Below are 21981 nucleotides of genomic sequence, written 5' to 3'. Positions count from 1 at the left end.
TGTTATCCAACTCTTCTTGAAGGGCGGCCCTAAGGTCATTGAGGTTATGGGGTACAGAGTTATGAGCCTCTAAACGGGGACTCAGCTGATCCCATAGGTTTACAATGGGATTCAGGTCTGGAGAAAGTGCAGCCCACTCCATTTGAGGTACCCTCAGTCACCAGCAGCCGTTCCCTAATGATGCAACCTCGATGAGCTGGCGCATTGTCATCCATGAAGATGAAATTAGGCCTGTGTTGTTCATATAGAGGCACAATGACTGGATTAATGATTCAAGTAACATTGGCTTGTCACTGTACCATTCACAAAGTGTAGGATAGTTCTGTTTTGACTAGACACCTGCCCACACTACCACCACCAAAGGCTCGTCTGGTGACAACAGTGGCTGATGCATAGAACTCTCCTTGACCTCTCTTAACACTGTTGCCGGATATAATTTCTGCTCAGCATGAATCGCCTTTAAATCAGTGAACAGCACTGAGGCCCACTGGTCCCTCGTCCAGCGTAGATGTTCCATTGCCCATGCAAAACGATGACGCCTGTGGTGAGGTACCCTTGCAGGTTGTTTAGCACACATACCACGCTGATGTAAATGGTTTAGAATGGTCTGACGTGAGACTTAAGTGCCTCTCACTGCCCCTAAATGTGCCTGGAGTTGTGTGGCATCAATCATCCAGTTCCGGAGGGCATTGTTCACAATGAAGCAGTCAGTGTGGGATGTGGCCAAAGGATGTCCACTTGTATACCTTTCTGTGACTCTTCCAGTCTCTCTGTTGCAACCTGCTGATGACACCGACACTTCTAAGCTCAGTGGCCACTTCCTTTGGAGAAAATCCTTCTCGAAGCCTCGCAATGGTGAGGTACTGTTGATCAATTGTTAGGTGTCGTCTTGGTCTCATGATGTCAAATGTGCACAGCATGATGAGGAGGACTGTTTAAATACCAATTCTAATTGAACCAGGAAATTTATTGGGAAATTCATGGATCAAACACCTGTTGTGAATTTTGCCTTTAAGTTCCTTATTAGAGAACAGCAATTTGTGCAAAAAGTACTGAAACACTGAACAGTTGGACATGTGCATTCAAAAGTTTAGAGAAGGTCACATTAAGTTCACCTGTAAAGGTTAGAGTGTATTTTAGGTTCATCCTGAAATTTCACCCACAAGCCAAACTTCCCTAACTTTTTGTGAGTAGTGTATTTACTACTAGTGCATATTTCCAACTAGTGAAAAATAAACAATTTTTTTTATTTTTTAGCAGAGCCAGCAAAATCTAACAAGTGACTAGAGACTACTAAGATCGGTAACTTCTACCTTTTTCACACCTCCAAAGAAATAACAAAAGATGCAAAACCTAAAAAACATATGGAGGGAGAAATCTGTATTTTACTGTAAGCTTATAGGTAGACCAGCCTCAGTCTGCGAGTTCTGAAACTTACAGGAAAGACAACTGTCATATACTGCATACAAATACACTCACGGATTTCCCCTCTGTCCTACGCAGGTTCCTCTCTCATCTCTTTCATGTTTAGCAGCAATGAGGACATCGTGCTGTTCAATATGACTGACTGATCCAGTACTAGAACACAAGCTCTGAACTAGGCCTTTTCTGTTTGCCACATAACTAAGGAAAAATGACCCAAAATATTTAACAAATTCTGTAGAAACTCATTTATGTATGTGGAGATCATGTGAGATGAGGTTGGGCATGTTGAGGCACTTTTAAATGAGTTTTCTAACTTCTACCTACAATCACCTGAAACACTAAAAACAAATTCCATGTATTTAACCTATGAAAGGGGGTCCTGTAACATTGAACATGGAGCTTGCTTTGTCATAATCATGTAAGGCTTTGTTCAAATCTCCATTCATTTGCCTGGCCCTCTACTTCACCACCGGATCCCTATCGAATGCAATGAGGTTCGACGGTGATCCGGCCAATTCCGAGCATAAATGCTGGGTCTAGGCCAGACAAAAGCAGTTGTATGCCATGGTTCCTTGTACGGCAGACAGTCGGCACTTGTGCCGGATGTCTGAAACAGATGTGAACGCAGCCTCAGAGCACGAGGAGCTGAGCAGACAGATATATAGTTTATGGTGTATACTTAGGAGTTCATTGGTTATGTCTTCAATAAAGTTATAATAGACATCTATAAGTAGAATATCCACCAACATAAGACTGACTGGTTTAACACTGCAAAGAGTGCCAACCTCTTCGATCTTCTAGTGGTGCACTATTACACTATGTTGGATCAGATCTATTTGCAGAGAAGAGAAATTAACACACTCACAGGGCGAACTTACTAACTGTATAGATGGCATAAACCTAAAATGTCTAGACATGGACCAGATTTACCACAGTGGCTCAGGCTTGATAATAAATCTGGTGCATAGCTAGATACTTTTGCCTAACTTTATTGTTTGGTTGATTGCTGGTAGCAAAGTGCTGTTGAGATGACAGAATTGAAGTTAGGAGTCCGCAACAATCATATCGATACCGTACCGATAAATGAGCGTTTTGCAGATAATCTGCCCAAATATCAGGCAGTCTAAAGGGGCCTTTACTTTGAGACATAACTTTATACCAGAATTGTGGCATAAACTTTGAGCAATGCGTTGGATCTTATGCCCCACCCCTTTCCGGTAGGCCATAGACTCTGTGCTTGGAGAAGATCATTTCTCTAAATTGTGCCAAATAGTGCCACATTTTGATGCAATTTACACTAAACTCGAGGTGCACTCACATTAGTAAATGTGGACCAATGTGTATATTCTGGTAGATGAGGTGTATTAGTCACATCCAGTAGTTTCACGGCTAGAATTCTGAGAAGCAGTGGAGGATCCGGATTCTGTGCATACTAAGCGCACAAGAACTAGAGTTATCGGAATAAGTTTGCTGTGCTGCATCGTGTTCTGTGCATGTACTTTATGTGGCGAGTAGGCAGACTTCACACATAAGACTCACTGTACCTAGATCATCTGGGCAGTGGGAGTTACATTATTTGTGTTGACTTTGAGACTCGCTCTTCTCCACTGTACCATATAAAAATATTCAGATCTTTTACGCTTTTTAAAATTTCTTCCTAAAATGTTGCTTTAACATTAATTAGGGCCAAAATGTTTTACCAACTGTTTATAAAAATGTATTTAGTGGTATTTTAGTTATTTATTTATGGCTTTATTCCTCACCATCTTAGGGTAAGGCTACATGGAGATTTTTGTGGTGCTACTGAATCATTTTAAATATTAACTACAGTTTTAGGAAATTTTTGATATGTCATAGGGACATATCAAAATTGTTGATCAGTGGGGTCCCAGAGACCCACGTCGATCACTAGAAAAAGACATCTTAAAGCGTAACTTTTTTTTTTTTTTTTACGTAATTGGATTGGTCTGACTAAGTTTATCTTCGTTCCCTAGTTAATCGAATTTCCTAGTAATTGCAGCATGTTCTTTCCTCCTCCAGGCATTTCAGTGGTGCAGCTAAAACAGCGTTGCTAGGTTCCTGCCCAGGACGTAGTAGTGGGCAGTTCCGAGCGCTGCACGCTCCCGTCTCGAAAGGGAACGTGGCGATATTCGCATAAAATTTTGCCATTATTTAGGAGGAAGAGGGCGTGTTTAAGTCTGGAGAAAGACGATTGGTTGGGGTGAGGCTACGCGTTCCCGAGATGAGGCGAATAAATTCTGGGTAGTTACGGAGGGAGGTCTTAGCCTCAGGGTAAGGGCATTGGCAGCCATCTTGAAAGAAGTCTTGTGAGGAGCGGTTGCTATGGACGGAATCTTATTAAACAAGTGGTATGTGAACACAATAATTAGCGATTATGGATTATCACCACAGCAGCAACAACATACATGAAAATTAAATTTTGAGTGAAAATATGACAGTTATCCTTTAAGCACTGCTTCGCCTTGGCTGCTGAGATTGAGAATTAAGACGGCCTTATAGACTTTCTAATGAAACCATATTCAGTCTCTCGCTCAGGCCCCAGGGGGCAGCAGCACTTATGACCTCTTTTTCTAGTGTTCAACGTGGGTCTCAGAGCTGGTATCCCCACCAATTAACAATTTTGATAAGTCTGTATGAAATAAAAAATTTACTAAAAGTGTAGCTACTCTAACTATCCAGTTACAGCTGCAGTCAATACAACACTGAGTTGTACGACAATGGACAATATCAATTGACTCCGCTTGGGGCTTCTTTTCTGCTTCATGACTGCATATCTCTCAACACTGTTTCCACTGTGGAGTGTATTTAAAGAACTGATCCTCAAAAGCCACACAAACCTACATTTTTAAATAATCTTTAAATATAGCCAGTTTCCTTAAACAAGAGTAATTGCACTGAAAGCAAATATTTGGCTGCTTGGGGCTTTTTGTAAACTAAAGTTTCCTTCTTGTGGTGATTTAATAGTGGAATGCCTGTCAAGAGGTTCCTCTCTCGGTAGCCCACCCAGTCTCCGTGATCAAGCCAGTGAAAATCAGGAGGCTGGGGGTAGGCTTATGTTAAAGTGATATGCCTATATTTTCTGTCCTACAAGTAGCCATTGTAGGCAGTGAGGAGGCTGACTGAATGTTTAAAAATGAACATCTGCACCTTTAATTACTACTTTATCTCCAGTCAGTGTTTTGGTCAGTGATTTCCATCAGTGATTGTGAGCCAAAACCAGGATTGGAGCCTATACTGACAAGGTATAAGGGAAAGACTTGCACCTGTTCTGTGTTTAGAGTCACACCTGGTTTTGGCTCAAAGTCACACATTTTAAATCAATGATCAAGACACCGACGTGTGAATGAGGCATTAGAAGCCACGCAAAATCCATAAAAAATAAATTAAACGTATATACACACACACACACACACACACACACACACACACTATACAAAAGTAAAAAAAAAAAAAAAAAAAAGTTATGACATTCCATTATAAATCCATAAACATTTAAATGGAGTTGCTGACGCCTTTGCAGCTAAAACAGCTTCCATTCTTCTGGGAAAGCTTTCTATAACCTTCTGGATTGGTGTCTATGGGAATTTTTGCCCATTCGTCCAGAATAGCATTTGTGAGGTCAGACACTGATGCTGGACAAGAGGACCTGGCACGTGATGTCAGTTCCAACTTTATCCCAAAGGCGTTCAATAGGGTTGAGGTTAGGGCTCTGTGTAGGATGGTGAACATCTTCCAACACCAACTCAACCAACCATGCCTTTATGGACCCTGCTTTGTGCACTGGGGCACAGTCACGAAGGAACAGAACAGGCCTTCTCCAAACTGTTCCAACAAAGTTGGAAGCATATAATTGTCCAAAATGTCTCTGTATGCTCAAGAGTTAAGATTTCCCTTCATTGGATGTTCGAGGACTAGGTCACCTCCTGAAAAACAACCCCACAGTTGGCACAATGCAGTCAAACAGGTAAAGTTCTCCTGGCATTCACCAAGCCCAGGCCTGTCCATCGGACTGCCAGATAGAGAAGCGCGATTTGTCACTCCACAGAACACATTTCTATTGCTCCATAACCCACTGGTGGTGTGCTTTACACCATTCCATCTGATGTTTGGCGTTGTGTTTGGTGATGTAAATCTTGCATGCAGTTGCTTGGCCATAGAAACCCATGTCGTGAAGCTCCTGAAGCACACTATTTGTCCTGATGTAAACGCCAGAGGTTTTGGACTCAGCACTGGCGACTTATGTACATGAGCCTCAGCACTCAATGACACTTCTCTGTAACTTTATGTGGTTTTGTCACTGTCGCTGTGGTTCCTAAATGCTTACACTTTGCAATACCACTCACAGTTGGTGGTGGAAGACATAGGAGTGAAGACAGCATGGCTAGGTGCTGTATTTTATACACTCATGGCATTGGGTCTGAATGAAACACCTGAATTCAACAGTAACCATGTCCCAATACTTTTGTCCATATCGTGTATGTGCTATATAAACAATTTGATACTATATTGGATTCATTATATTGACTTTAGTTCCATAAGGGTCTACATTTCTACTGCAGAAGAAATATGAAATTACAAGTCATCCATTCAAATACATGGTTGAGCCGAGTCCTCCAAAGAGCAGCTCTGAGAAGAAGACCCCTCTACGGCATTTTTAAGATCTAAAATTTAACATTGACGAATTGTTCCAATCGAACCCCTCTAAATAAAACAGATTATAAATGACATTTCAAACAGGTAAAAGTAGTGCATGCCTTAGACCCTACAAACATCTGGTTCACACTTGAGGAAAATCCATACACATGGCACACAGCTTACCCCCACAAGCACTCCAAACAAGGGAACTGCAAAGGTCTTCTAATAGTGACTAATATGACTGCATCCTTTATAAATGGCAGCTAAAAATCATTCTAGCGTGTTTATACGGATCATAAAAACCTAGCAGCACACAAGCTGCATTTCAGGACTTCCTAGTAAAGGTCTGGCCACACAAGTGGATAATACAGGCCTCACTAAAAGGCTGAAGGATATGGAGACGATGGTAGGAACAAGGAAAGAGACTTGTTAAAAAAATCAACCCAAGGCCACACAAGATGAAAGTAATTAAAACAAATTAAATCTTGATGGGGTTCGAACTAGCCTGAAAAAAATAAAATTAAAAAAAAAGACACAAATGACATAATGAGGTCTCAATCGGTTGTGCACACAGTTGTGTGTAAAGTGGAATTCTTCCACACACAGTAATAGTAGTCTTCATTCACGTGCCTTCATCAGGCCCACAATCCTACATTACACAGACCTCTTACCGCAGATAGGGTTTCTGGGTAATCACAAGTTAACGACTGCTCAGAGAAAGATGCCCGTCTCTGATCAATAAGCATCTTAGTTGATATAAGGTAAAGGGCATTGTTTATAAAGAACAGCCCTGTGCTAAAGTGCGGGGCCAGCAAATCTACCAACCATAAACCTGAGGCTTTCCACAGCCCGTCTGCTGTGCATGTAAATCAAGGCCAACAAGTAGTAAAGCTGGCAGACTTATTTCTATTCTAGCTGAAGACTGCAGAGCTGCAGCTGTTTGTAGGAGTGACTAAAGCTCATAAGACCCAGCCGACTGTGCTGCCAATCAAACATCTCTAGGCACATAATAGCTTTTGTGCCACAAATCCGCATATAGGTGCCATAAAGGATCACCGAGTTTGGTTAAAACTTTTCATATGTCAGAGACACATGAAAAGTTTTAAACGGCGGGGGTCTGAGTGCTGAGACCCCACCGCCCGCTAGAAGGAGGAGTGAGAAGAGCACGCTTCTCGCACTCTCTATTCTTGCTGCAGGAGACAGGCTCAACAGAAGTCTATGAATCCATGCCCCACATCGAGATGTTAGCACTCCTTTCTCCTTGTTCTAGTGATCGGTGGAGGTTTTAGCGCTTGGACCCCTACTGATAAAAACTTTGGATATGTCTCTATTATTACATACCAAAACTCAGTGATCCTTAAAAAAAAAAAAAAAAAAAAAACCCATTCTTCATTTCTATGGCGCCACACTATGTGCTGCCCGGATCCGGATTTCGCAATTCCGTTACCGAAAAAAATAGAACATGTCTTATTCTTGTCCGCAATGGCGGAAAATGCAGAACGCACATTGCCGGTGTCCGTGTTTTGCGGATCCGCAACACACATACAGATGTGTGAATGGACCCTAAAATGCAAGAGTTAAGTGTTCTTCATCTTACAGCAACTAGAAATCTGCCGGAGAACATCGCACCATCCCGGTGCTACATTGCCTACAGTTCTTAAGTGCATCAAATATATCGCTATGGCATTGCCATTACAACTCAGCTGGATGGAGAAAAAACTAAATGAGAAATGTATTTCACGGCTTGGACCGTTCATTCTGCTCTACTGGCCGATAATTCAGGACTGGCACAGCCTTCTTTCTACATCACCAGCTGAGACTTGAATATTTAATGAGCTGGAAGGAGACTGTCAAATGGGAAATTTATTCTTACTTTTCCAATCCTCCTTACAGCAATAGAACCATTTTTTCCTTGGAGACAGAGCAAATGTCGGTGAAGGGTGTAAGTGCAGATTAATGCCATGGAAAATGGTTAAAAGTACTTCAAATTACAGAGGGGTCTAATGACTTGGTAGGAAGAAGAATTGCGCGCAGCGGTATTTGTCCCGCCACTACTCTGCATATTTGCCAAGTTGTGGCCAGGTCTCCGCTGGTCCCCTACTACAGTGAATGGGGTGGAAAGAATTCCAGCAGCACATGGCAGTGATGGATTCGGTGGGCTTTGCCCAGCCGAAACTGCTTACCACAGATGTGGGGGGAAAAATAAATAAATACCACACCTTAAAACCACAAAATCATCTCAGTCTAATAAAACAAAACTAAAAAAAACAAGGTTTTTTTGTTTTTAAATATTAGCCAGGTGCGACGAAACACCGGCCATAATCTCAGTTTCCGTCCACCTTGTCAATGACCTTGAGTACCAAGAACTCTGACTGGATGACACCACAAGCAACACAGAACGTCAAACTTTAGTACTTATATTGAACCCTCTGAATTATATACAGGTGAAAAACGAAAAATTTGAATATTATGCAAAAGTTAATTTATTTCAGTAATGCAACTTAAAATTAGAATATTGTGAAAAGGTTCAATACTCTAGGCTCAAAGTGTCACACTCTAGTCAGCTAATTAATCCATACCCCCTGAGCAAAGGGTTCCTGAGATTGTGACTTTGGGGTTTCATAAGCTGTAAACCATATTCATCCAAATTATAACAAAGGCTTGAAATATCTCTTTGCATGTAATGAGTCTATTTCAGTAACGCAACTTAAAAGGTGAAAATAACATGAAATAAAATGAACTTTGCATGATATTCTAATTTTTCAAGTTTCCCCTGTACAATCAAAAAAAATAAAATAAAAACACACGTCAAAAAAAGTAGCTCAACAATATGCCCGTACATTTCTAGATGTCTTACTGAAAAGAGACAATTTTTTTATTTCTTTCTGAATAGGTTTCAATGGGTTAGACTCACAATAGAAAACACTCAGTAATAGTTTTTAAATGCGATACCAAAATCTTATCAATGACCGTTCAAGGAAATGTTGAAGCTAATAAAAGGGGCCATGTGTAATGTTGTTATAGCTGTAAGGCTAGATTCTTAACTGTGCGAATAGTAATCCGGTAGTCTATTCCAGAAGAAGAACAAGGTGCCAGAGTTACCGTATCCAGCATAGCCGGATACTGCCTCACACCACCAGATCCTCATTGGTTATAATGGGATCTGATGGCTTTCCGGCATCAACAATGGCAGTTGGCCTGACTAATATCGCTGTATTCCAAAAAGGCACCAGATCAAGTTGGAGCCCATTAAAAGTCAATGGGAATCCGCGCGGCAGTATCAGGCTATGTCGAATGCAGCAGCTTCAGTAGTCTGGTCTTCTACTGGAACAGAGTACCATTAGCGCATATGTGAACCTACCTGAATTAGAGTCAGTATAGAGACATGGTAGACCTGCTTGTCTGTGTCTGCTTACATGTATTTTCCACAATGGAGAGGAGCATTGCATAACAGGGATAGGTAAATACTGATGGTGCACTTTGTGGTCAAAACAATGGTCCCCTGACCAGCGTGGAACACTCCAGAGTGTATATTAAAAGGTGGACAGTTGGCCATGCATGTGTTCAGCTATCTTCATTGTAGTTTTAGGCTGGGACTACATGATGCGTCACGTGATATCACAGTTCCTACTGTGACATTGCGTCTAAAAAATTGAAGTCGCAACAACCATAATTTGCACATTTTCTATTGGTTGTGTGATTCTTCTGAGACTTGCCATGTATCCCCACAGCCTATGGGACTAGTGAAAATCTCAGCTGTTTGGGCAATCCACAAAAATGCTGGTTGAGAAAGGCACATGTATGCATGGTCTATTCCTTCTGAAGTTTTAATAGGGAAGAATGGGATCCCCTGATAAGTGGGAGTCCTGGAGAGGGCACTTAAGGCATATACTTTGGATATGCCATAACCGTCTCAGATAGGAATACCCCTGTAAGTTTTATTGGGGTTCTTTAGATTGGTCAGTTTGACCCAATGTGGCCCTCGGACCAGAGAAGGTAGTGCGCCCCTGTGGTACTTCTAGCTAGCAATGGTTTGAGGCACAAGGGAGACAACTATACTGGCAATTAAAAAAACTGTTTGCTATAATGACAGGAGTGGCCTGAATATACACAGTGGCCTTTGATGTGGGATTTCCTCATTGAAGTGCCCACTCCACATGATACTGGGCAGTAACCCAACACTCATCATCATAAATTCAGCTTCTCCTTAACCTGCATATCTGGCTTAGCAGACAACAAACAGGGTTGTTAAAATGCTTTGTCACAAAGCCAGCCAATAGTTCAACACTCAGTGTGAGAGTACTGAAACACGCGATAAACCTGTCAATTAGCCGTGACCTAATACACACCATTCTGCCACCGAGAAACATCTCACCAAGCATTATTATTTGCTCATCAGATTACAGGCTGTCAATCAAGCCACGCAACGCACAGACTATGTTGATGTATGCGAACTGGAGACTGGAAAATAAAAGCCATACTCAAATCTGCATATCATGTTGGGAGATCCACTCTCCCAAAGGATTTTTGATCAAAAGGGTTCCATAATGCTTGTTTAGGGATATTCCTTCTCACCTTTGTGTAGGCAAACGGGAGAGTGAATCTCCCAAATCCTGTTGTAGAGTCTATTTAAATTGGTGACATTATATAAATGGCAAACATTACGACTAAAGAGCTTTAAAGATGATCAAAAGACAAACAAGTCATCACAAACCTCAAGCCGACATAATTTAGGCTTCATTAACATGTTTGCGTCTGTGATGGCATCCGTGACAAGATGGTCAGTGGTACAACTGTTAAGAATCCACATTTGGTCCGTGTGTCCATTTTTTGCCTTCCACGTGTCATTCGTATTCCATGGACACTGCCAGGCTGAAAATTTATTTCCTGAGCATCTGAAACCAATGGTCCTTGAAAACCATGGACCAAACTCTGATGGCATCAGTAGTTTTCACTAACCCATCAACTATAATGTGCCCAAGAGATCCATAATCATGGACAGAATAGGGCATGCTTCCATGTTGCCATAATGAAACCAGTGTCCGTGGAAAACCTCTGATATGTGAACACATTAAAGTCAACTGGGTACATGTGCTGTCAATGGAGACCATGGACATGACATATTAGGCCACGTTCAGACCTGCGGCCAGGGTGTTCTGGCCAGGAGGTCCAGCAGACAATGCAGGGAGTCAGCCAGACAAAAACTGCATGCAACGGTTTTTGTCCAGCCTATTCTTAGCATATTTGACAGGTAGCGGCTGTATCTCTGCTAGTCACCATTATGGTCAATGGAGTTTGGCGGGAAGTTGGGAGACTGTTCTCTGACTAAACTGCCTGCCAGAGCTCTCTGCCGCTGATGTGAAACTAGCCTTACTCTTACCAATGGAGCCCCATTTGACTTCTAAAATGTGAACATACAGGATTAGTGGTAGAGTGCTGCAAGGACCTCAGAAGTAAGCTATCCCCCTTTAGCACAGGCAATGTGAGTGTGGGCATGGCTCGCTACATGCAAGCATGGCAAAGCGGCTACTTCATTCTTCTTGTAGGTTGTAGACTAGATTAGATATTTGTATTAATTTCCATGTGCAAATGAAATTCCAGATGCTGCTAGGATTGTTAACTACAGAGCAATCATCACTCATATCCACAGTAAGAGATGATGTAAGTGTTACTTCCATCTGCATTTCATAAAATGCAGGATGTAGAGTTGGTCATCGCAGATGGCATGATGCAGTAAAGGATGTGCTTTGCTTATTTCAAAATGAATAGGTCAAATTTCACTTTCCTGCTCATGAGATAACCATCACAGGATATAATATCACTCGGGTGAAGCAGTAGTAACAGTGGCCACACATCCACCATGGGGACAGAGACTGCAAACGACATTTGGAAGATCATGATGCACTTTGAAGCCAGAGAAATGAGCTTAACAGTCCATGTGCAATCCTAATGGAGGTCTACACTATATCTGCAGGCTTGCAAGCAGGGGGTCAGGGACAGCAAATTTCCGTAATCCACTAATTATTATCAGGCTTGAAAAGGAAGTCTGTCTGGACGGTTTCCTTTCACCCTCCTTAATAACAGGAGCCGCAGGCGAGGAAACTAGAAATGGGGAAGGGGGGGGAATGAGCGCCTCTGTGAAGCTTGCCTCTGTCACTGGACCTAAGCAGTGGCAACTTGCGGCAGATCAAAAGAGTGACTAGTTTACTACATCCTGTACTAGAAGGAGCATACTCCACAGGCCATGCAGGATCCGGTGTTGCCCAGCTCAACTGTTATTTCGTAATAAACACTTGCAGGTTCTAGGAACATCACAGTCATTGAAAAAAGCCTCAGGAGACGTACAACGTGAGCCTATGATGACATTTACCAGCATTTCACGTTTCAAATATTGGGTTTGGCAAGGAATAATGACAATTTTTTACCAAGATTTCACAGTATTTCTTACTCATCTGGTTCTGTCCGAAAATACAGCTTTCCAAGTTTGCAAAAGCTGTAGGTTTAATTCTATACCAGAAGCAGCCTTTTTCCAGTAACAGGGTTGCCTTTCTGTAGAACCTAAGCAAAGTCATCTACTAGAAGATCATGGATAGGCATGTGGTACATGCTGCAAATTTATTGCATGCTCTTTTTTTCCCAGATGCCCCACTGCCCTAAAATGGGGATAGCAGTCATAATATTGGAACTGTTTTGCGATACCTTCCAGGATCGTGTTGCTCCTTCCCTATGCAGTATGACGGTGTACATTAGGCAGAGCATGTGGTCCAAACCAGCCGACAGCACTGGTTGAGAGAGGATTTGCCAGTGTCACTAGAAAAGCATGGTGTTAGGTAGACGGAAGCACAAGTCAACAGAGGTGTAGATGCCTGATGTGTGCATGGCCTCATAGAAATGAATGAGTCAATGAGCTCTGCGCAAAACATGCGGATAGTAGTTTCCTTCTACAAGGTTTTTAATAACTGGTAATATTATCAGACATCAAGAACACTTGCCAGGATCTGGCTACTTTACAGGAACTAGCTTACACCAACATGCTGGCTGCAGATTTTAGGAAATACATATTAAACAGCAAAAGTAATATATGCATCAGGGGGTCCAGCATAGATTCTGCTGGGGTTTTTTCCATTCAAAACAATGTTGCACGCAGTGATGGGCCCCATTATAAGACAAAGAGGTCGGTCAGGTGCTAACTAAGGTAAAATATGAGTAACTAATGTTACTCATATTAAAGTGCCGTTACAGGTTATCCTCAGGATTGGTCATCTATACCTGATCGGTGGGGGTGCAACATCCCCGTTGTACAGCTGCTTGAAGAGGATTAACAAGCACTGCATCCCCCATTGGATAGCGGCTGTGCTTGGTATTGAAGCACCTATGCAGTATGACCGATGAACAGGACATTACTGGCCTAGGATGAGGCCTCAAAACAGCAGATCGCTAGGATAAGGGGGGTGGGCTGGGTGTCAAAAGCCTACCAATTGGGTATTGATCACCTATCCTGAGGATAGGTGATCAATATTGAACACCCAGACAACCCATTTAACATTTTCTGCTGAGTACATGCCAATCAGATTGGTGGGCAGCAGCTGGGTGCCCCACCAGTCTCAAGAACCAAGGGTGCCATTTGCAGTGGCAATGGAGAGGTATTCTGATAGCGACCATGCTCAAGCTTCTTTACACGCACAAAATAAGTGTTTTGTTGGAAAATCCCATAGCTGTTCACAGTCTATTAAGATGCTACTGGCTTCATTTACGGTACATAAGAGGCTGAGAAACGTAGTATTCTGTCTGCCGCAGAAGTGATCAGATCATTGTTTTGTGGAACACATGACCGTCACTCATTCCATTATGACTACACCGATGTGGGCGAGAGTAAACTAGATGCTTGATAACTTTAGTTCCTGGCATTGCTTTGGTCTCCCTAAAGGTAGGACTTTCTTGAAGCACAAATTAATTTATCAAGCCCTGCGCGCCAGAATCCTGGCTTCAGTAAGGACTTGCGACTTTTTAAGCTTATTGGCGTGGGAATTTTGTAACAAGGCTGGAGTCGGAAGAAATGTGCCAACTCCACCATAAAAATATTACGTGATGGTGATAACATATTAAACACGCTAATGTTGCCATATTTAACTACAATAGATTATTATACTGTACATGGCCTGGAATGCGGGACAATAAGTGTCGGTGGCATATTTTATCAGTCCATGGCTCTGCTACCTATACATCATATGTGCAGAAAGGAACCACACAAATAAGCTTTATGTCTTTATTATCTGAGGATTAAGACATTCCAAAGGAATACAATTATAATGATGATACCTCCCACTGCCTCAGAGCAGAAGATAAGGTGTGGACTTTCTCCCCGAAGGACTAAACTCTGGCAGGAATAAAGACAACTGGCCTGTTGATGAAGCTACTGCAGGACCATGGATGACAAGAAAAGTGTTAACATGTGCTGACTTATAATGCAGTGGAGGTACAGAGGCCACACAGTAGACCACACACACGATCTCAAAGTTGAACAATTTGCTAGTAATACAAATACTGTACAGATTCACATGAACCCTATGGTAATCTGAAGTGCAGTGGTCCAGGTGCTGCAGCCTTGAAGCCTACCTGAACTTTTTCGAAGAATGTGAAATAAAAGGCATAGGCTTGGCTCTATTTGGAACTCCAGTAGAAGTAAATGCTCTCCTTTGCTCTAGGCATTCCGTTCTAGATATAGGCGTGGGAATCGCACCCATTGGACATTGGTGGCATAGCCTAGCGATATGCCACCAAAATACAAGCTGCAGGTGTGAATTGGCCATATAACGTATTGGGAAATTTCCCAGAGGGCCGCCTAGGCCCTCCTCATGGCCGCTGGCCAGGTACATAATGATCTGATACTCTCAGTATTAATTAATGCTGGGAGCATTGGGTAATTATGCACCTGGCCAGGAGCCGCGGGTCCCCTCCTGAATTCAACTGTATCACCGTCCTCATTATGGTAATATGATCTTACTCATATTAAAGTGCTGTTACAGGTTATCCTCGTGATTGGTCATCTATACCTGATGGGTGAGGGTGCGATATCCCCGTTGTACAGCTGTTTTTAGAGGATTGACAAGCACTATGGTATTTGGTTTTGCTGGGGTGGACCCGCCTACTTCCGTTCTCCTTGACTACTTGTGTTGCCCCACCTTCTGTCAATTTGGATTCGCCTACAATTTAAGGCCACTTTTAGTTTTGTTTTTTTCCAGGGCCACTTTAGGTTACCAGTCCATCGCTAGCAAGATGGGTCAACCTCTTTAAAGTTACAGTAGCACTATGATGAGCTGGAAAAAGTACCGTAGCTTTGCAGCAGCCAAGGAATGCAGTTCACCAACTGAAATTGTGTTAAGCAGATTTTTTTTTTTTTATACGAGATTGCTAAAAAAAACCTTAAGTGTAGACATTTCATAACGTCAACCCTGGTAGAGAAGATTTGACAGAAGATTTGCATTCTGTGGTTGAAAATAATAAGATAGGCATAATTTGTATGTCCTTAGCTCTCAGTCCAAATATGAAATTAACTGAAGATCTCTAAAAGGCCAGCAACTGTGATGTAGCTCCAAGCCCCAATGACAAGCTCAAGTTTAGAACACATGGGAAAAAGTAAGACGTGATGAAAAGCCAAAACTAAGAATGAAGCGCTAGGGAATGAAATGTATACCAAATTCTTCTAATTAAATTCTTATCCTTGTGCCAAAACCACAATAGGATTGAGCTCCAGCCACTACTTGTTGCGGCGCTGAGGAACGCATCTACAGGATGTACGTGTCATAGGCATAAACCTCACACAAAGTCAGAGGGTAGCAAGAAACACATGGCACGCACACGGCCCATCTGAAGAATAAAGACGCCCTATACAGAATACCATTTTTCACCTAGCCATGTATCAACAAAATGAAGCGCGATTTTAATTAAACGAAATGCACCTAAAAGATTTTATGCTAAATCTGTCAGTGATAGATGTGCATGGGGAGTTGCTATCAGATATTGATAGCATTCTCTGTGTAAGTGTGTATACATAGATAGTAATAAGTGATAGATGTACATAGGGAAGGCATCATCAGCGATTGATCGCATTCTCTGTGTAAGTGTGTATACATAGCTGTCAGTCAGTGATAGATGTACACAGGGGAGGTGTTATCAGTGATTAATCGCATTCTATGCACAAATGTGTATAGCCGTCAGTCACTGATCACACCTCCACTGTGAATAATGAAACCAGAGATATAAATGTAGAACTTACACGTTTCACTGACTCTTACTGCAAAACTATACATCAATCTGCTCAGCTCCTCCAGCTCTATAACTTGCAGCCTGCAGATTGTACTGCATTTGATGGCGACAAGTCCACTTTAAGGCTACTTTCACATTAGCGGCAGCCTTCTCCGGTAGTTTTATTCCAGCCGCCTCACGGCATGTTTCCGCCCCCAGAAGAGTGAATGGGGCCGGAGCAGACTTCCGGCGGCACGCATGGATCCAGCAGGCTGTTCACCTGCCGGAAAAGCCTGCCACTAATGTGAAAGTAGCCTAAGCCAGATTTATCAACTACAAAAAAATAAATAGAAAATTGTCTCCATTTAAGGGGTTATCGAATTTCTCCAACAGCCCCCCATGTGGTGGTGCGGGGACCAGGAGCGGCGCAGGGAACGGGGAGCGGTGTAAGTATATTACCTGTGAGGGGGCCGGCACATGGGAGGGCTGTTGGAGAAACTGGATAACCCCATTAAAAACTGTGTAGCATATAAAATGCGGGAAATCTCAAGACTGTAAAAAGGTACGTCAAATGTATCAAACTAAATATTCGATAAATGTGGCACAAATTACAGCAAAGGAGACAAGGCAAAACTGAGAAAACTGATCAGATCTCCCACTTAGGGTAGGCCCACATCTGGTGCAAAGTTCTGGTTTCCTTTTACAGCACAGGAACAGAAAACCAGAATTACCAGATCTGGCATAGGCTGGAAACTGCCATCACCTGACAGGTCTGCTGCATTACAGGCATGGATACCGGCATTTTGCCAGACATAATACAAGTGCATGCAGTGATATTTTGATAGAAGGTCCTGCCAGATCCTCCAACTCCAGATGTGAACCTACCTTAAGTAGCTATACCTTCATGTTTACTACAACCCCTCACAGAAGTCAGTGTGCACGTCATCCCCAACCATCACTTGGGAAGACGGCTCTACTGCCCACCGTCATCACTGTAATGACGTCCGATCCCTGGATTAGCTGCGAGTCATCCGATATTTGTTTGAGGACTTTTATAAAAATGACTCATGATAATTGTATCCAACATTAGCCTCTGTTATAGCTCCAGCCCGAGCTCCGAGCCAGGTCTGACCTGTTCTACACGTGCTCCACCTTAATGAGACAAAGGCAAATATATCACAGTTCATTAAGCAGCCTTATACATTTGTATTGGTTAGTCCTATAAGGCCATGTTCACATCTCTGCTTAGGTTATCTGGTAGTCTGTTCCGGCAGAGAAACAGGCTAATGGAACTACCGTATCAGGATAAGCCGGACACCGCCAGTTCACCATTGACTATAATGGGATCCCACGGGTTTGCAGCATAAATGCTGGCTTTCTGGCGGAAGAATTACTCAATAATTAATTAGTAATTACTAAAACTAACAGTAAGAGTGTAAACTTAGCCTACGCCCGATTTATCACAGTGGTTGATGCTGGCTGATAAATCTCGCACATCGTTAGACTGTCTAGTCTAAGTTTACGAGTAGATTTACGTCATGTGCAGATTTAAAGGGTTTCTGTCATCAGAAAAACCGCTATGTAGCTGGCTGACATTAGCGACGTGCTAATGTCAGCAGAACATAACTGTATGACATATCTCCCTGCCTGCCGCCGTTCGCGCTAAATATTGACTTTTATAATATGCAAATGAGCCTGTAGGTGCTAGTGGGGCGTTGCTGCAGCACCTAGAGGCTCCGTCCTCTCACCGTTTGGCACGCCCTTGTAAAGGCGATTGACATTCTCGTTCTCCTCCGTGCCCCGCACACGGGCCGAATACATATTCTGGGGATCCACAATCTGTAGATGGTTGTGTGCATAAGGCCTTAGCGACTGCACAATTGCATGGAGGTGACTCTTTCCAAATGGACTGTTCACTTCTGAACTGAGGTTAATTACCAGTTTACTTTTATTATGCAAGCTGCAGCCATTTTATATGGCTGTAAAAATAAAAGGTGAAGGATTATGAAGATCATACAGATGTTCGTATAAAGCGCAAATATTGGAACACTACAACAATATGCAGATTTCTTGCCAAAATCTCTGTTGACTGTCCCAGTCATCTCCATAGGACTGCATGGTCCAGAAACAACCCCATTCGGATGCAAGGAAACGAAGACGGGTAAACTATGGGTATTGACTCCATTATGCAATAACTCTGCATATCAGGAGATAAATGGAATCAACGTACACGGGCAGGCTCATGGGGACAGTCTTCAATCTCATCTATTTTAAGAGACAAAGACAACATTTACTTTGGCACAAAACAGCAGCAGTGAGTGAAGCACATTACTGTTCCCATTCACCCCCTCCGCTGGCTTCCTCCCATTATTCCCAGTCATGTTTTACGGCTATAACCAGGGGAAGGCGTGGAAACATGTCCTTCTCGCCATGTCTTGAGTGAAGGGGCTCTATGTTTACGCACGGCAAAGAATTTCAGCACTGGAGGCCAAAGATCATAGGAGTAGGAGACGGCATACTAGGTGCAGAGACACGGCATATGGGTAGGTACTGATCTGGGCAGAGCTATGCTGGGGAGGATTCACCAGACACGGCATATGGGTAGGTACTGATCTGGGCAGACCTATGCTGGGGAGAGTTCACCGGACACGGCCTATGGGTAGGTACTGATCTGGGCAGAGCTATGCTGAGGAGAATTCACCGGACACGGCATATGGGTAGGTACTGATCTTGGCAGACCTATGCTGGGGAGAGTTCACCGAACACGGCATATGGGTAGGTACTGATCTGGGCAGAGCTATGCTGAGGAGAATTCACCGGACACGGCATATGGGTAAGGTACTGATCTGGGCAGAGCTATGCTGGGGAGAATTCACTGGCGGCAGATTTGTTGTCTCCCGTTCATCTGAATGGGGCCTGCATAAAACCGTGCCCTTGTCGCAGATTTAGGGCTCATGCACACAAACGTATTTTTAGCTTGCATCCAATCGAATTTCTTGCGGATCGGATGCGGACCCATTCACTTCAGTGGGGCTGCAAAAGAGGTGGACAGCACTCAGTGTGCGGTCTGCATCCGCACATCTGTTCAACGCTGCCATAAAATTATACATGTCCTATTCGTATAGGACTGTTCTGTTAGGAGCCGACCGTTCCGTTCCTCAAAATGCAGAATGCACGCGGCAGGTATCCGTGTTTTGTGGATCCGCAATTTGCAGACCGCAAAACAGCCAACGCTGAGCCCTTAGACTGAAACTGATCATCATCATCAGGGACAGAAATTGCAGGCGTGTGAATTCGCCGGCTCGCCCTGCACACTTCCTGCAGAGCACATGCGCTTTAGCTCCTGGTAACATGGAAATCAGGGGCAATCCCTCAGAGTCCCAAACACAACCCTTTATCAGCTGTAACGTGTTCCGTGTAGCCTTTACGAAGCTGGCACACAAGGCTGGCTTTTTCTTTTACGTTCCCACAGTATCACAGAGGTGTGGTGATATTTGATTTAACGCCCACATTGAAGCTGGTCCCTCGCTGACGCCCTGGGCTACAGCTCTGCTTTCTGTATAAAAGCCCTGCAGTCAGTCGACAGAATGGCGTCTGAATACACCTGCACACCCCCTTATCTTTTACTTTTATCACAGCCCTGCACAGAAAGTTCACATACTCACCGACATCCTGTGCAAAGGAGCTCGCAATCTGTTTCCTTCACAACAAAAAGGCCTATATGGGTATATTCACAAGCAGCAGACAAAATATCCGTGCCCTTCAAGCACATGGATGTCTGCTAATCCTTTTCAGATAAGTGAGAGGGGTGCAACATTTCCGTCGTGTGTGACTATACCCCGATACTAGCCACTTCATAATATGGTCTTGGGGTGGAGGGAGACATTATGACACATGGATGACGCTCTGCCAACACAACATCAATTCAAGCCAAGAAGCATTTTACGTAGCGTTATGTTAAATAAGCTGGATCCACACACTGCAAGGTTTCCACCTCTTACCCTTTTTCCACTTTTATTTATTTATTAAAGCATTTATTAAAAAAAAAGTGTATTTTTGGGCTGCAGCATGTGTGAATGTGTACTTCTAGTCTATGCATATATAAGTGGTATGTGTTGTACAGGCCAAGAACATAGCGCCCATAGGTTTATTGGCTGTACAAAAATTCTCATGACTCACGACGACGACTATCCCCTGCGGGGACCACAAAGTACATTCCAATCTAGTTTCCAAGGGAAACCAACAGAATCACATACAGAACATACAAACTCCAAGAACGTTGTCTTTGGTCGGATTTGAACCCAGGACCTCACAGTGAGGACATAGTAATCCAGCCAATCAGTAGCCTGAGCTAAGAGGTACAGGTTAGAAACTCTTTATTTTCAGGGTTTGGGCACCCTCTTAGCATGGTCCAAGTCTTGTTTGGCAGCTTGGTGTCGCAAGTCACTGCCACAATAGTCCTACAGCTCTGAAGGAGTGTAAATCTCTCCATGTGTGCAAGGACTTCCCTTAGTATTCACTAAGGAGAATTTCACGCGGCTGGTTTTAATCTTTATATGGCGCCCACTGGCACCTGCAGTGGGCGCCATAGCCGCCAGGTGCCTGCTAAATGCCTGTAACTGACGGTAACACAGATAGCAGACTTTAAACCCTTCAGATGCCGTGGTCAAATTTGACCACGGCATCTGGATGCGCAAAAACCCCAGAAGCGCTCCCAGGTGTGTTCCGGCTCCCCGCAGAGGAGATTGGGGGAGCCGGAGTGTGTGCGCGGCAGCCATGGTCCTCCAGAGTGAGGTAGGGAGTAAAAAACGAAAATGAAAAAAATAAAATAAGGAAATTCCTTGGTTATTAAGTGGTTAAAAGTGAACTTGCGATACAAGATATTTCCAGAACTGTAGCCACAACAAAACCGGCATGTTTTTAAAAATGCATATTTGGCGCACCACTACCGGTTCATGTGAATTTAGCCTACACCCATGGTCAGATATGGCAGAATTGCTGTGGATTTTCAAAGCCCCTTCCACAGGCAGTACTGCAAAGTGCAGACAGAATTGACCGATGCAAACGTCAAGACTGCATGGACCATCTCTGCAAGCCAACACCATGCAGTCCAAGCCATAGATGGCACGTTATTTCTCAGATAGATATAGTATAGGTGTGCAATTTAATATTGCTGAAATTCTGTGAAAAACAAACAGACTCCATGACGTCCAGACTAGAAGTTGCAGTTAAGTAACCGCCACGTACAAAAGTAGTGGAACAGTTTTGGTTATGGCCATTTCTTGAGCTGAAAATCAAAACGCTTATTGTAGGTCTCTGCTGGAGGTGTTCTTCACGTACACATGACTATAGTGCTTTCAGATAGACTGAGCTGCACACTGTGCTAAATGTTTGGAAACAAGCCCCTTTAGTTTACTGAAATGTACTTCTGCAGCCACCCACCAAGTCGTACTTGGCAAGACCTGCAAGCTAGTCACAGAAAATGTACCTCCACTATGTTCCTTTAGCTGGAAAACTCACAGAATCTTGTCTGCAACTTCTAAAAGGCCTCAGATGACAGCACGATAGCAGTAAAGGCTTAGGGCTCAAGATCTTTGCGACATGGAAGCCCAATGTGGTGCAATGAATTTTCAGAGCTCATGCACACGATCATTG

The 21981-nt window shown here is 43.2% G+C and overlaps 1 protein-coding gene across 1 annotated transcript in view; it reads right to left on the bottom strand.

Moving 5' to 3' along the window:
• The window catches only part of JARID2 (jumonji and AT-rich interaction domain containing 2), a 142589-nt gene that overhangs the window by 102213 nt on the left and 18395 nt on the right, over positions 1–21981 (bottom strand). The window lies entirely within an intron of this gene.

The sequence above is a fragment of the Bufo gargarizans genome, chromosome 5 (assembly GCF_014858855.1).
Source record: "Bufo gargarizans isolate SCDJY-AF-19 chromosome 5, ASM1485885v1, whole genome shotgun sequence".
Lineage (NCBI taxonomy): Eukaryota > Metazoa > Chordata > Amphibia > Anura > Bufonidae > Bufo > Bufo gargarizans.
Note: the sequence above shows the minus strand (reverse complement) of the source record. Positions and strands in the feature narration are given on the sequence as shown.